Raw genomic sequence first — 14439 nt, 5'->3', positions numbered from 1 at the left:
CCTGGCGACTCATTCTTTTCCTTTAACAAGCATGATGTCCTTCTCCAGAGGCTGATGTCTCCTGACAGCATGTCCACAGTATGTGAGATGAAGCCTCATTAGCTTTGCCTCTAAGGTGCACTCTGGTCATACTTCAGTCTTTAGTAAAGTTCAATGTCTCTGTAGGCTTTTTGCTTTTCTTTCCCTCTTCACTTTTCTAAGTCCACTTTACACCAGGATTGTTCTAGTGTTTTCGGCAGCTCCCATCTGTTAAGCTTGTCTCATTGCAATGCACTTGGACCCTGTCACCAGCTAATCATCTTCGTCGCTGTTTTGACTATAGCTTTCATTGGACTGTTAGACTTTCATACTTCTGTCCTTCTAAAATGTGCAAAGACTTGGAATTAGAAAGCTAAAAGGGAAGAACAGGCTCTACATTTTTCAGGTTGAAAGAAGGAAAAATTCAAGGTTCATGTTTCATTGTTGAAGGATTCTACAGACAAATGAGGAGCCCTGATGGTATAGTGGATTACGTGTTGGCTAGTAACCACAAGCCCAGTAGTTCAAAATCACCACCTACTGTAATGGAGAAAACGAGACTTTCTACTCCCATAAAGATTTACAATCTCAGAAACCCGCAAAGAGAGTTTTACTCTATTCTAAAAGGTTGTTATGAGTCAAAATTGACTTGCATTTGGTTTTGGTTTATAGAGAAAATATTGAATGACACAGGAACTATCAAAAGAAGTTGGAAGGAATACACAGAGTCTGTACAAAATAGAATTGGTGGACAGTCAACAATTTCATATTAATCCTATAAGAACTGCCCTTGTGAGTTTCTGAGATTGTCATTCATTTTTTTTAAAATATCATTTTATTGGGGACTCTTACAACAATCCATACATCAATTGCATTGAGCAAATTTGTACATATGTTGCCATCATTATTTTCTAAGCATTTACCTTCTATTTGAGCCCTTGGTATCAGCTCCTAACTTTTCCATCCCTCCCCCACTTCCACCCTCATGACTCCTTGATAAATGATAAATTATTATTATTCTTTTCATATCGTATGCCAACCGATGTCTCCCTTCCCCCACAATATCTGTTGTTTGTCCTCCTCGGTGTGCATGGGGGGTGGGTATGTGCTCATCATTGCGACCGTTTCCCCCTTCCTCACCTCCTTTCTCAATCTTCCCCCTACCCTCCTGGTATCGCTACTCCCCTTTCTGTTCCTGAGGAGATTTTTTGACCTGGATTCTGTGTGTCCTGCGCTCTTATCTGTACCTGTGTACTTGCTCTGGTCTAGCCAGAACTGAAAGACAGGACTAGGGTCGTGATAGTGAGGGGTGAGGAAGCCTCAAGGAACCAGAGGAATAGTGTGTGTTTCATCGGTGTTATACTGCACCCCAGCTGAATCATTCCTTCCTTGTGACCCTTCTGTGAGGGAATGCCCCATTGCATACAGATGGGGTTTGGGTCTCTGCTCTGTCCCCCTCGTTTTCAACTATATGTTTTGTTTGTTTGTTTGGGGTCTTCTGATGCTTGTTACCCGGTTTTGTCAATACCTCATGATTGCACAGGCTGGTGAGCTTCTTCCATGTGGGCTTGTTGCTTCCATGCTAGATGGCCTCTTGTTTAACTTCAAGCCTTTAAGACCCCAGACACTATCTTTTGATAGCCAGGCACCATCAGATGTAGACAACTGGTCATGGTCTATTTCTTGCCTCTTCTGGGTATATGCCCAGTTGAGGGATAGCTGGGTCATAAGGTAGCTCAATTTCTATTTGCTTTAAAATTTCACTTTCCACAGAGGCTGTACATATCTACAGGACCACCAGCAGTGAAGGAGAGTACTCATTTGCTTGTGCACCCATTTAGTCTTCAGTGATTGTGCCAGCAGGGTGAGCATCACAGAGTGCCAGGCTGTTAGAATAAAGTGTTCTTGCTTTGAGCCAGGTCTTGAGTAGAGGCCAAGTCTGTCCACTACCTCCCAATGTATTGCCATATAAGTATATGTACATACACCATTACCTCTGTTTTTATGAATTCATGTATTTACGTATGTACACACCTGTGTTTATGCCTCTATCCATAGCTTTGCTTCCCTCACCCTTCTTCTGCCTCTTAGCTAGATTGCTGTTGTTTCAACACCCCAAGGATGTCTATGTCCTCCTCCTTGTTGATTTTACTTCCGTAGTTTTTACCCTGTCTATGGCATTGTTTGTTCACCACTTCCTTCCCCCGCCTCCTCCCCCACCCCCCACCAATCCCTCCAGAACCATCAGTCCCATTGCTTTCTCCTTGAGTTTGCTTCACATGCCTATCTTATATAGGTAGGCAAACCAACAATAACAGAGACGAAACAAGATTGAATTAAAAATAGAAAGAAAAAATGTATCTAGTAAAAAATATACAAAAAAGACTACATAATTCCAGGTCTGTCCACTGACCTTTATAACTATCGCCCCACTTGTCCTGGGGGAATTCTGGGAGCTGCCCCTCCTAGTCTGATGTCTATTTGGGGGGCTCTTCATGAGCTTTGTGGCTTTCCTTTGCTCCCATTGCTGATCTGTTATGTTCCCTTCTTGGTTCGCCCTGCTGTGGGGGGTTCAGCCTGGCCGAACTCCCCACCGTGTGTCCCCTGTATTGTCCTCTGTCACTGTATGCTCCAGCAAGGGGACATTGTGTCTCGAGCTGTTGTCCATGCTACAGTCCTTTCTGTGCCTTAGCAGCTCCATGCAGGGACGTTGTCCTCAGGGCTTGGTGTGCCGATATGGGGCCTAAACTCCCACTCTTCTTTTTCCCTCTTGGTTTGCTTCCATGTGGTGTGGCATGCTGGCCCTCTCCCCAACCTGTAGGTTTCGTGATGTCCTCTGTAGCACATACTTCTGGAGAGAGGGTCGGCTTGGCTCTGATTGGGGCTGGCCCCGTAGCCCACTCTGTTCATGAGTTGCTCCATGTGCTTACATTGCCCTCAAGATTTGGTGTTCCATGGTGGGGTCTGCCTGCACCCTCCTAATTCTGGGGAGACATAACCAATACTCTCCCCCGGTGGGTTAGTGTCCTGCTCCCCCTGTGCCATTGTCTCCCTCCCCTTGCTGCCCCCCCCCCCCATCTCTCCCTCCTCCTTTCCCCCTTTCCCCTTCTTTGTGTTGGAATAACATGTACATCCTTGGGTTTGGTGTGTCCCCCACCTGACTGCCTGTACCTCAACCCATATCATGTGAGATAAGTGGCTTTTCTTAATACATGCTGTGCTGATTAGGCTTACCTCAAGGGACTCATGTTGTACTTGACCTTTTGTGATCGGCTAACTTCACTTAGCATGATTTCCTCCAACTCTTCCCATGAGATGATGTGCTTCATGTGATCATCAGTGCTTTTTGGTGATGCATACTACTCCATTGTGTGTATGTGCCAGAGTTTTCTAATCCACTCCTCTATTGATGGAAATTTAGGTTATTTCCAATTCTTTTTGATTGTGAATTGTGCCACAAGAGACACTGGAGTGCAGACGACTGGTTGTGGTCTGTTTCTTACCTTTTCTGGGTATATGCCAGTAGAGGGATAGCTGGGTCATAAGGCAGCTCAATTTCCATTTGCGTTAAATATTGCCAGATCGCTTTCCATAGAGGCTGTACATATCGACAGGACCACCAGCAGTGGAGGAGAGCTCCTATCGCACCACATCCCCTCCAACATTTGTTGCTCTCTGATTTTCTGATTTGGGCTATCCTCAAGGGGGTTAGATGGTATCTCCCTGGTTGTTTTAATTTACATTTCTCTGGTGGCTAATGATCAGGAATATTTTCTCATATTTATTGGCCATTTGAGTTTCCTCCCTAGTGAAACTTCTGTTCAGGTCTTTTGCCCACTTCCTCAGGGGATTAACTGTTTTTGTCTTTTTTCAGGCTAGGAGTGTATTGTAGATTTTAGTAATAAGCCCATTGTTTGTTGTATCCTCTCCCAGTCTGTGGGTTCTCTTGTTACTCGCTAGGTGAAGTTGAAGATGCAAACAGGTGTTTTATCCTTAGGATATCCCACTTATTGATTTCAGGTTCACCTCTGTGTGTATCCTTCCCTACTGCTATCTCTGTATGTATTCCCTAAGCCAAGGTTCTTAGGTTTGTCCCAATTCCTTCACTGATGGTCCTGATAGTTTGGGGTTTTACTTCTAGGTTTGTGCTCCACCTTGATTTTGTTCTTGTGCATGGGGTGAGGTAAGGATCTTGTTTAATTTTTCTTCAGTTGCTGCAAATTATTGTCTAATTATCTATCCTTACCCACAGTGGCAGGCATGGAGATGGGAAGAGGTGGAAAGGGGATGGCCAATGTGGCCACTCCATTCCTGGGTGGGGAGGGGGGTTGCAAAACCTTAGACTACAGATGCAGGGCAGGTAGCAGAGAGGGGAACTCTGGTGTGAGGTCTTGGGGCTAGTTCTTGGAGGCTTTCTGTGAGCTTGGGATTATGACCACTTTTAGGCAGCAGACTGGGGAAATTATTGCTCACTTCATGTATCATATCTTGGGTGCAGGAAGAGGTGGTGATGCCACCCTGATGGACCTGGTGAGGGGGTAGCAGAGCCTGAAGGCAGACACAGTGAACTTTTTTCATCAAGTTCTCAAATTGCTTTGTGGGTGAAAATCACAGAGGGAGGTCTGAACCGGACCCTAGTACACTTGAACTCTATTTCTGGCACCCTGCCTCCCAGTATTGGCCTCCTTATCTCTCAGTTTTCTGGTCAAACAGCAGTAGTGCTAGGAGGGTGATTCTACCGGATGCTATCTTCAACTGTAATTCTTGATGGGAGTGGAAATTCTTCTCTTTCTCCCAAGGAACAACTTGTGGTTTTGAACTGTTGATCTGTTGTTCTCAGAGGCCATCGAGTCAGTTCTGATAATGATCCTAAGTACAATGCAATGAAATTCTGCCCAGCCCTGCACCATTCCCATGGTCTTTGTGATGTTTGAGCCCATTGTTGTAGCCACTGTGTCAATCCATCTGGTCTAGGACCTTCCTCTTCTTAGCTGACCTTCCACCTTATCCTTCACCAGGGAGTGATCTCTCTTGAAAAAATATACCCAAAGTGCATGAGGCCAACTCACCCCATTCTCACTTCTAAGGAAGAAGACAGGCTGTACTTCTTCCCAAACAGAGGTCTTTGTTCTTCTGGCTGTCCATGTTACTTTCAATATTTTTCACTCACCATAATTCAAATGCACCAGTTCTTCTTTAATCCTCCCGATTCATGTCACGTGCATATTGAGTTAGGTAGCAAGGCTTCTGGAGCTTGGCTCTGCCCACTGGATGTGCTTTGGGCAAAGAAGTGAAAAGGACCAGATGGTTGGGTGGAAGCTCTACAGGGCATGCCTCAGACACGATCTGTCCTTTAGCCACGGATTGATTTTGCTCAGCATGGTGGTTCAGGGTCATCCGTGTGGTGGTGTGCATCAGGAGCTCACTGCTCTTCCTGGCTGAGTCCACCATGTGGACAGACAGCATGTTTCTCCATTTGTCTGTTGCTGGACTTTTGGATTGTTTCCACCTCCTGACTATTGTGAAATGTACTCTTATCAAACACTGACCTAAAGAAAACCCACTGCCATTAAGTGGATTCCAACCCAGTACAGGTTTGAACAAATCTTTTCTTGTTTAATTGTTTGTTATAAATTAAGTAGGAATTTACATTTAGATCATCAACTTTGTATTCAACAGTTTAAACTATTCATAAAACCACCCATTAATTTACCTCTCACCTCCTTCCTGGTTTTCCTTCTCCTTGTTCCTTGTCAGCCAAGTTAACATCTGCCAATAGTCTAGTTTATTGTTTTATCTCCCCTCCTTTGCCCTCCCTCGCTTGGCAAACTCCAAAGTCTGTTTCCTTTGGTATGAAAGTCTTTATCTTGCTTTCCCACCATAATGGTGGTCTCATATATTTGTCCTTTTGTGTTTGTCTAATTTCACCCAGTATGATGTTCACCAGGTCTATCCATGCCATGAGTTGTTTCATGATTTTCTCATTGTTTGTCAGCAATGCATAGTAGTTGCAGGAACCCTAGTAGTGTAATGGTTATGCATTGGGCTGCAATCCACACGGTCAGCAATTCGAAACCACAGAAGCTCTGAGGTGAAAGGATGAGGTTTTCTGCTCCTAAGAATAGTTCCAGTACCAGAACCCCACAGGGGTGGCTGAGTCAGCATTGACTCAATGGCAGCGATTGTAGTTGTTGTTTTTTCAGTATTCTAAGGTGTGTATATACCAAAATTTCTTTATCCGTTCTTCTACTTCTAGGTTGTTTCCATCTCTCTGCTTTTTTGAATAGTGCTGCAATGAACAGAGGTGTGCATAGTTCTGTTCACTTGATGACTTACTTTTCAGGCACATTTAGTTACGTGCGATGCTTTCAGGTGAGCTGTGTCCACGTGGGTATAGGCATGGGGCTGTATGAAAGCTGACACACTGAATGATAACTGGGATGGTGGCCTCGTACGTCCTTCTTGGTCTCTCTGACCAAAACCCACCTACAGGGTGCCTGGGGAAGGAGGGGAAAGGCTGGGTGGCCAGGGTAAGATGTGCCGGGTTCCAGCAATTCAAGTTGCCAATAGTGTGTCTGTCAGTTATTGCTCCAAGCCAGCACTGCCTCAAGGGAGTGGCTGAACATCTGCCAAGGATGGAAAATGTCCCACAGCTGAGCAGCTTTCGGGCACACAGACAAACACACCATGCTTCAGCAACTCTTACATACTGGAAGGCTTCCCGGCTCTGGCCATCAAAGGAAGCCACTTATTAGAGAACACACACACACACACACACACACACACACACACACCTCCTCCATACTCTAAGATGGCTCCTCTACTTCTTGCCCTCATAGGGGATATATGTAAAGCCAAGTTGAATAGAAGCTAATATGAAGTCTGTAGTGTTTTTCTTTTAAAAAACATATACAGCAATCATACATCCATTGAACGACGTGTGTGTGCCCAGGGTGCTGCTGCTGCTGCACATCATGTTACATCGCCATCCTCTGTCCCTATTGTGTCCCCACCATTAATGTCCATTCCCAGCCACTTGAAGGCCTCGCCTGTGTTTTAGAATAAGACTGTCATTTCTCACTTCTTCTCTGACAGGTAGGAGCCCTGCTGGCATAGTGGTTATGGATTGGGCTGCTAACCAGAAGGTCAGAAATTCAAAGCCACCAGCCTTTCCTTGGGAGAAAGCTAAGGCTTTCTATTCCCGTAAAGAGTTATAATCTCAGAAACTTACAAGGCCAATTCTGTTCTGTCTTAGAGGGGCAATATGAGTTGGCATCGACTCGCTGGAGTGAGTTTGCTTTGTTTTGTCTGTTCTGTCTGTCTTGCTGTGGTGATTGGCATCTTGCTTGGTAAAGTGGATGGACAGCAAAAAAAGAGGAAGACCCTTAACGAGATGAGTTGACACAGTGGCTGTGGCAATGGGCTCAAAAGGCGCAGGACCAGGAAGGCAGTGTTTTGTTCTGCTGTGGGTGGGTTGCTACTAGTAGGAGCCAGCGTGATGCTTAAACAATTGAGACACTGATTAGTGACGGAGCAAACTGCTAAGCCAGGCGTGGCTGACACCACCATGCAGAAATGCAGAGTTTTTCCCAGTTCTGCGAGTGGCCCAAAGCCATGAGGGAACTAGACAAGTCAGCAATATTCTGGGCTGGATATCAACTGAAGAAGGCTCTAAGTTGGTTCTCCAATAGTAACATTAACCCCAGTCAGAGGGACCCCGGGCTGTTTGTAATGACCTTGGGAGGCATTTCATTGCCTCGTTCTATCTCACAACCCAAAGTCAAAGCAATGTTCCTGCATCAGTTCTGACTCACAGCGACCCCATGAGCATCAGTCAGATCATTATACTTCACTGGGATTTACTAATGGCTGATTTTTTCAAAGGTAGATCACCAGGCCTTTCTTCTGTGGCACTTCTAGGTGAGTTCGAACCAGCGAGCAGCCAAGCACATTAACCATTTCTGCCACTCAGAGACTCCTTTTCTTCTTCTAGAGCAGCGGTTCTCAACCTGTGGGTCGCGGCCCCTTTGGGGAGTCGAATGACCCTTACACAGGGGTCACCTGATTCATAACAGTAGCAAAATAGCAGTTATGAGGTAGCAACAAAAATAATTTTATGGTTAGGGGGTCACCACAACATGAGGAACTGTATGAAAGGGTCACGGCATTAGGAAGGTTGAGTTCTAGAGGCTAACGTGTAATGTATGAGAGGGCAGGGGAGTCCATAGACCTTGCAGACCGGTTTTTATTGATCCCCAGGGAAAATGTAGGCAGGCTGTCTGAGCTTCGGGAGAACCAGGGATGCTGGTCCCGTTCTCCTGGGGCAGAGGGTAAAGCTCACAGGTCCCTGCACTCTGTCCTACTCTGCCATCAGGATCTCTGGGTGTCTTTCCAACTTTCCAAGCAATGGGAAGTTCTTTGTTGGAATGTAAGTGCCCTGATGTTAGACACTGTTTTGAAGCAGCCGGGGTTCCCCTACACCTTCTGCGGTGGAGAGAGAGAAGCTGCACTCAGTTTGGCCATGCCTGCTGACACAGACGTTTAAAGTGGTATGACTGTGTAACTATGGGACCTGGACTGCTGATGGTGAGAGCCGCCCTCTGGCCTCTCCAGGTGTTTTGTAGCAAACAGCCACTTAGTGCTTTGTCCTGGGCTCCGGTCAGCCTCAGGGTGGTGGGGAATAGAGCAGAGAGTTAGTAGTCTCAGTGCCAGAGACTGCTCAGACAATGCTTAGGAGTGTTTCCAAACTTGTCAAGACCTTCCTAAAAGCCCCCCACCCACCCCCAGTCCCAACCCCGCCACCCCTTACTATCTCACCAACAGCAGGAAGGAAGCTTCCATGGGCTGGGCCATGAGGTACCCAGTACTCCAGTTCATCCTGTTTGCCCAGTGTGGGGACCCAAGAGCTGGTGTTGGCATTGACATGCCCAAGGCAGCCTCTGGCCTCCCACTCCCACCACTTTACCGAGAGTAAAAGGCTTTTTTGTGCAAGGCCTACAGAAAGTGCCCAGGTTGGCAGGGGGACCAGTCTGTAGGCAGGACCTGCCCTGATCCCCATGATGGGCCCAAGTGGAGTGCCAGGGCCCCCTGAGGAGTGTCTAGGTGTCCGGAGGCTGCCAGTGCATGGGCGACCAGGGACACGGAGCTCTCCAAGCAGAGGTAAACGAAGCCTGTGCAGGTGACCTCGCTGCCCAGCTCAGGAGCCACACGGGTCCCCACAGGCCTTGCCACTGCAGAACACATGGTAGATGCTCATGGGAAGGAACATGGCCAGAGCCCCAAGCAGCAGGAAGCCCACCTGGATAGCCACACCTACTGCCAGCAGTGCCCGTTAACCCCCCGGCATGCAGCAGGAAGCTCACCGTCACCTTCACGTCGGAGAGAAGCCGAGACACAACACCCAGGACACCACCACGAGGGCCAGCCCTGCAGACACACCCACTAGATGGGGCCAGAACCATCAGGTAGGCCCCAAAGAGCACACCTACTAGAGAGAGGCCGGCCACACGGGCCAGGGACCTGCTCAGCACGCCCATGGCCAGGAAGCAGCCGAGGGGGTTGACCGTGCTGCCCAGCACCATGGCCAGGTGGTAGGCCAGACGCCCATAGGGCAGGCAGGAGAAGCTCTGCACGGCGGGGAGCACGCCATTAGTCAGCATGTTGGTGAGAGTCAGCAGGCCCAACAGGCAGACGCTGCAGGCCAACAGCAGGTGGGGGGGCCTCCGGGGCAGAGCTGGGGGTGGCAACTGCCACCTGGCTCCGTGGCTCCTGCAAGGCCAAGACCTCCTACTCCTCCTCTTCCTCATAACCATCTCATTGGGCCCCCACATGATGGCCCAGCCCTGGGCCCCCGGTGGGTCCAGGCGGCAGAGGCAGGCATGGACACTGGAAGGCAGCAGCCAAGGTGGCCAGAAGGGTGGTCAGTGCTCAGAAGAAGGAGTTGGTGGAGAAGCACTCCGGGAAGTAGCAGGGGGTGGGGGGAGGGAATGTCAGGGTGCCATTGGTGGCGGCAAGGGGCACTCGAGGTGCCCGACATCCTGCGCCAGAGCCAGCACACAGGGCAGCAAGGCACTGAGGCCCTGGCTCAGGACGAAGGACAGGAGGAAGGACAGGGGCAGGTGGCGCAGGAAGGGCAGGAAAGTGACATTGGAAGCATAGCAGGCCAGGGTCAGCATCAAGGTCAGGGTCAGGAAGGCCACCGAGTGGGGCCACTCAGCCACAGGGGCCACTAGGTACCACAGTGGGGCCAGCAGCACCATGCCCAGCACATTCAGCACCTACACTGCCCGGATGAGGACCCGTTTGTGCTTGCCCCCCATCAGCCTTGTCCACAGCATCACCACCAGCAGGCCCAGGTTCCCCAGGGCCACCAGCACGGACGGGTATGAGGGGAGACCCCAACCTTCAGGGAGGTCCAACCTTCACTACCAACAGGTGGGCCACCACCAGGCGGCTCAGCGGGTGCCATGCAGCCCACTGGGGACCCTCAGGGGAGACACAGCACAGCCAACTCCTCTTTCTCCACCTGGGTCCAGGGACGATCCCTGGCCTCTTCTGGAAGCAGAGTGTCTCTTCTTACTCAGGACACAGGGCTGGAGTCTGAGGAGAGGACAGAGCACTGGCCCCAAAGCTGGCTGTCAGCCTGGGGGGAGGGTGGACAAGAGGATCTTGGACACCGTGTTGAGCATCGTCAGCTTGGCTTGCGAGGCTGGGTTAGGCTGAAGGTACTCCATGATTCTGGCCAGCACCTCCACCACAGCCTTGCTGGTGATGTCCACTTTCTTTTCCATCTCCTTGAAGTCATCGTCAAGTTTGGTCATCTCCGCCGTCCCCATCAGCCTGCCGGTCTACTCATTGCATGCGCTTAACCTCACCCTTATCAACCTTCCAGGCATCACCAAGGTGCCAATGGGGACCAGCCACCGGACATCGAGTACTACATCAGGAACATGATCCTGTAGTTCATCAGCCAGGAGAGCACCCAGATCCTCACCGTCACCCCTGCCTCACACCCTGGCCAACTCAGACGCCCTCAAAATGGCCAAGGAGGTTGACCCCCAAGGCCTGTGGACCATCGGTGTCATCACCAAGCTGGACCTGATGGATGAGGGCACCGATGCCAGGGACATCCTGGAGACAAGCTCCTCCCCCTGAGAAGAGGGGACATCAGCATGGTGAACCGCAGCCAGAAGGACATCGAGGGCAGGAAGGACATCGGGAGGCCATGGCAGCCGAGACGAAGTTCTTCCTCTCCCAGGCGGCCTACGGACACATGGCAGACCACATGGGCAGCCCACACCTACAGAAGGTGCTGAATCAGCGACTGACCAACACATCCGGGAGTCGCTGCCCGCCCTGCGCAGCAAGCTGCAGAGCCAGGTGCTGTCCCTGGAGAAGGAGGTGGAGGAGTACAAGAACTCTGGCCCGATGACCCCCTGCGCAAAACCAAAGCCCTGCTGCAGATGGTCCAGCAGATCGGGGTGGACTTTGAGAAGAGGATCGCGGGCTCAGGTGACTAGGTGGACACCCTGGAGCTCTCAGGGCCGCCCGCATCAGTCGCATCTTCCATGAGCGGTTCCCCTACAAGCTGGTCAAGATGGAGTTCCATGAGAAGGACTTGTGATGAGAGCTCAGCTAAGGCATCAGGAACATCCAGGGAGGCAGGCTGGGGCTCTTCACCTCCCACATGGCCGTTGAAGCCATTGTGAATAAAACAGATTGTAAAGCTCAAAGAGCCGAGCTTGCAGTGCGTTGACCTCATGGTCTCAGAACTGACCGCAGTCACTAAAAAATGTTCCCAGAAGCTCAGCTCCTACCCCGGCTACAGGAGGAGGTGGAGTGCATCGTCACCACGCACATCCAAGAGAGGGAGGGCAAGACCAAGGACCAGATTCTTCTCCTGATTGACATCGAGCTGTCCTACTTCAACACGAACCATGAGGACTTCATTGGGTTTACCAACGCCCAGCAGAGAAGCACGCAGCTGAACAAGAAGAGACTCCTCCCCAATCAGGGGGAGATCTTGGTGATCCGCAACGGCTGGCTGACCATCAACAACATCAGCCTGATGAAGGGCGGCTCCAAGGAGTACTGGTCGGTGCTGACCACCGAGGTGCTGTCCTGGTACAAGGACGAGGAGGAGAAGGAGAAGAAGCACATGCTGCCACTGGACAACCTCCAAATCCGCGACGTGGAGAAGGGCTTCATGTCCACCAAGCACATCTTCGCTATCTTCAACACGGAGCAGAGGAACAGTGTCTACAAGGACCTGCGGCAAATTGAGCTGGCTTGTCTCTCCCAGGGGGAAGTGGACAGTTGGAAGGCCTCATTTCTCAAGGTGAGGGTCTACCCTGAGAAGGGTCAGGCAGAAAATGAGGAGGGGACCCAGGAGAACACCTTCTCCATGGACCCGCCATTGGAGCGGCAGGAAGAGACCATTTGCAACCCAGTGGCTTGTACGTGGCCATCCTCAACAAGTCCATGTGGGATCTCATGCCGAAGACCATCATGCACATCATAATCAATGACACCAAGACCTACATCCACCATGAGCCGCTGGTCTGTCTACCTGTACTCGGCGGCAGACCAGAGCAGCCTCATGGAGGAGTTGGCTGAGCAGGCCCAGTGGCGGGATGAGATGCTGCACATGTACCACACTCTCAAGGACAAGCTCAACGTCATCAGGGACATCAGCACCAGCACCGTGTCCAGGCCCATGCCCAAGACACCTGGCTCCAGAGCACCGGCAGCTGCAGCCCCACACCACAGCAACGGCCTGTCGCCAGCGTGCAGCCACCAGGCCGGCCGCCAGCGTGGGGGGGTCCGTCCCACTCCCGCCTCCACCTGATTCCCATGCCAGTGGGGACAACAGCCTCCTTCTCAGCGCCCTCCGGTCCCAGGGGATGTTTGCCAACAATGACCCCTTCTCGGCCGTGCTGCAGATTCCCTCAAGACCAGCTTGCATCCCGCCCAGCATTCCACCCGGGGTGCCCAGCAGAATACCCACTGCTGCGCCCAGCCAGCCCACCATTATCCACCCAGCCGAGCTTTCTTGGCTCAAATGGGCTGCGGGGGCCCTGTTCGCAGGACCTCGTGCACTTACCACACAGGAGCTTCCATGGTCTGGACCCTGCAGCCCTAGGCCTGCACTGCCTGAGCAGGGGCAGGCCCCTGTGGCTAGCCAGAGTCTCCCCAGGGGCGGGCTGGTCTGGCTCCTTTTCTTGCCGGACACTGACCACTGAATGAATGAGCTCTGGCTCCCAGGTGGGGGGAAGCCGGAGCGTTGCACTTTGGGGGTTGGCACCTCAGCAGAGGGTTGTGGGGGTGGGGGGCCTGCCCCTGGGGACCATCTTGAGGGAGGGACCCAGGCTGCATGAGGGGACCTGCCTGGCCCAGGGCTGAGTGCCTACCCCACTGGCCTCTCAAGTCCATGCCCAGCGGCCTCGCACCGACCCCCCAGGCCCAAATTGTACATATTCTTTCCTCGTTCATATTAACCATACGATGGGAGCCCAGCCCACCGGAGGTGCTTTTGCCAGCCCAGCTGGCCCCTCTATACCCTCAGTGCCCTCTCTGGGGACACCTGGGGAATGTGGGCTCCGGCTCTGTGTGGCTGGGGAGGCGTCAGGGGTCTCTGGGTCCCACCCAGACCTGCCTTCCCAGGGGGATTGGGGGGCCCCAGGTGCTTTCTAGGCGGACCCCAACTGCTCCTCACTCAGTCTGACCACTGTGAGTGCCTGTGCTCTGTATCCGATTAATTCGCATTCACCTTTATTTCAATAAATTTTAAACGAAACAATATCTGTGAGTCCTTCCTTGAAAAGCTCATTAACCAATCAGAGGCAGCCTTCCTCCTCACTGTATCTTAGGGAGAGAAGTAACCACAGACAGAGGCAGCATCAGAGCCTTACAGTTGAGGCAAGAACCTCCTCTGGTACCGTGCAGCCTTTCCAGCTAAAACACTCCCCTTACAGCCTTCAACCACTGACACTTGAAAAATCAAACTGCGCAGGTGCGGCTGGTGGTGGCCCGTTGGCTGGAGTCGGGTCAAAGGCCACAAGGCATGTTCTAGAGACATCCACGAGTCCAAGGATGGGTGCAGCATCCACAGACTTTTGGAGAAACAAGCCCATGAGGAATTTCATCATAGCAGCAACTAGTTAAGACAAACACCACCGAAATCGAGAGGGGCTTTTCCGCTTTCCTAAAGGGTGGCTTGAGAGTTTCTGCCCAGGAAACTCTTGTGCCATAAACTGAAGCAACATCCCATTTTGATGGATTACTTCTCTTTTCTTTTTTCTTTTTTAACATTTTATTAGGGGCTCATACAAATGTTATCCCAATCCATACACACATCAATTGTGTAAAGCGCATTTGTACATCGTTTCTCAAAACATTTTCTCTCCATTTAAACCCCCGACA

At 50.9% G+C, this 14439-nt stretch overlaps 2 pseudogenes; one reads left to right on the top strand and one right to left on the bottom strand.

The window, feature by feature from the left end:
* Window positions 1-9214: 9214 nt before the first annotated feature.
* LOC105979065 lies at window positions 9215-10751 on the bottom strand (annotated as a pseudogene).
* LOC101651177 lies at window positions 10750-13259 on the top strand (annotated as a pseudogene).
* Window positions 13260-14439: the final 1180 nt, after the last annotated feature.

This window comes from Echinops telfairi, unplaced genomic scaffold (genome assembly GCF_000313985.2).
Source record: "Echinops telfairi isolate 266 unplaced genomic scaffold, ASM31398v2 ScPeMD7_7468;HRSCAF=8506_1, whole genome shotgun sequence".
Taxonomy (NCBI): Eukaryota; Metazoa; Chordata; class Mammalia; order Afrosoricida; family Tenrecidae; genus Echinops; species Echinops telfairi.
The sequence above is the reverse complement of the archived record's forward strand: the minus strand, read 5'-3'. Positions and strand labels throughout refer to the sequence as shown.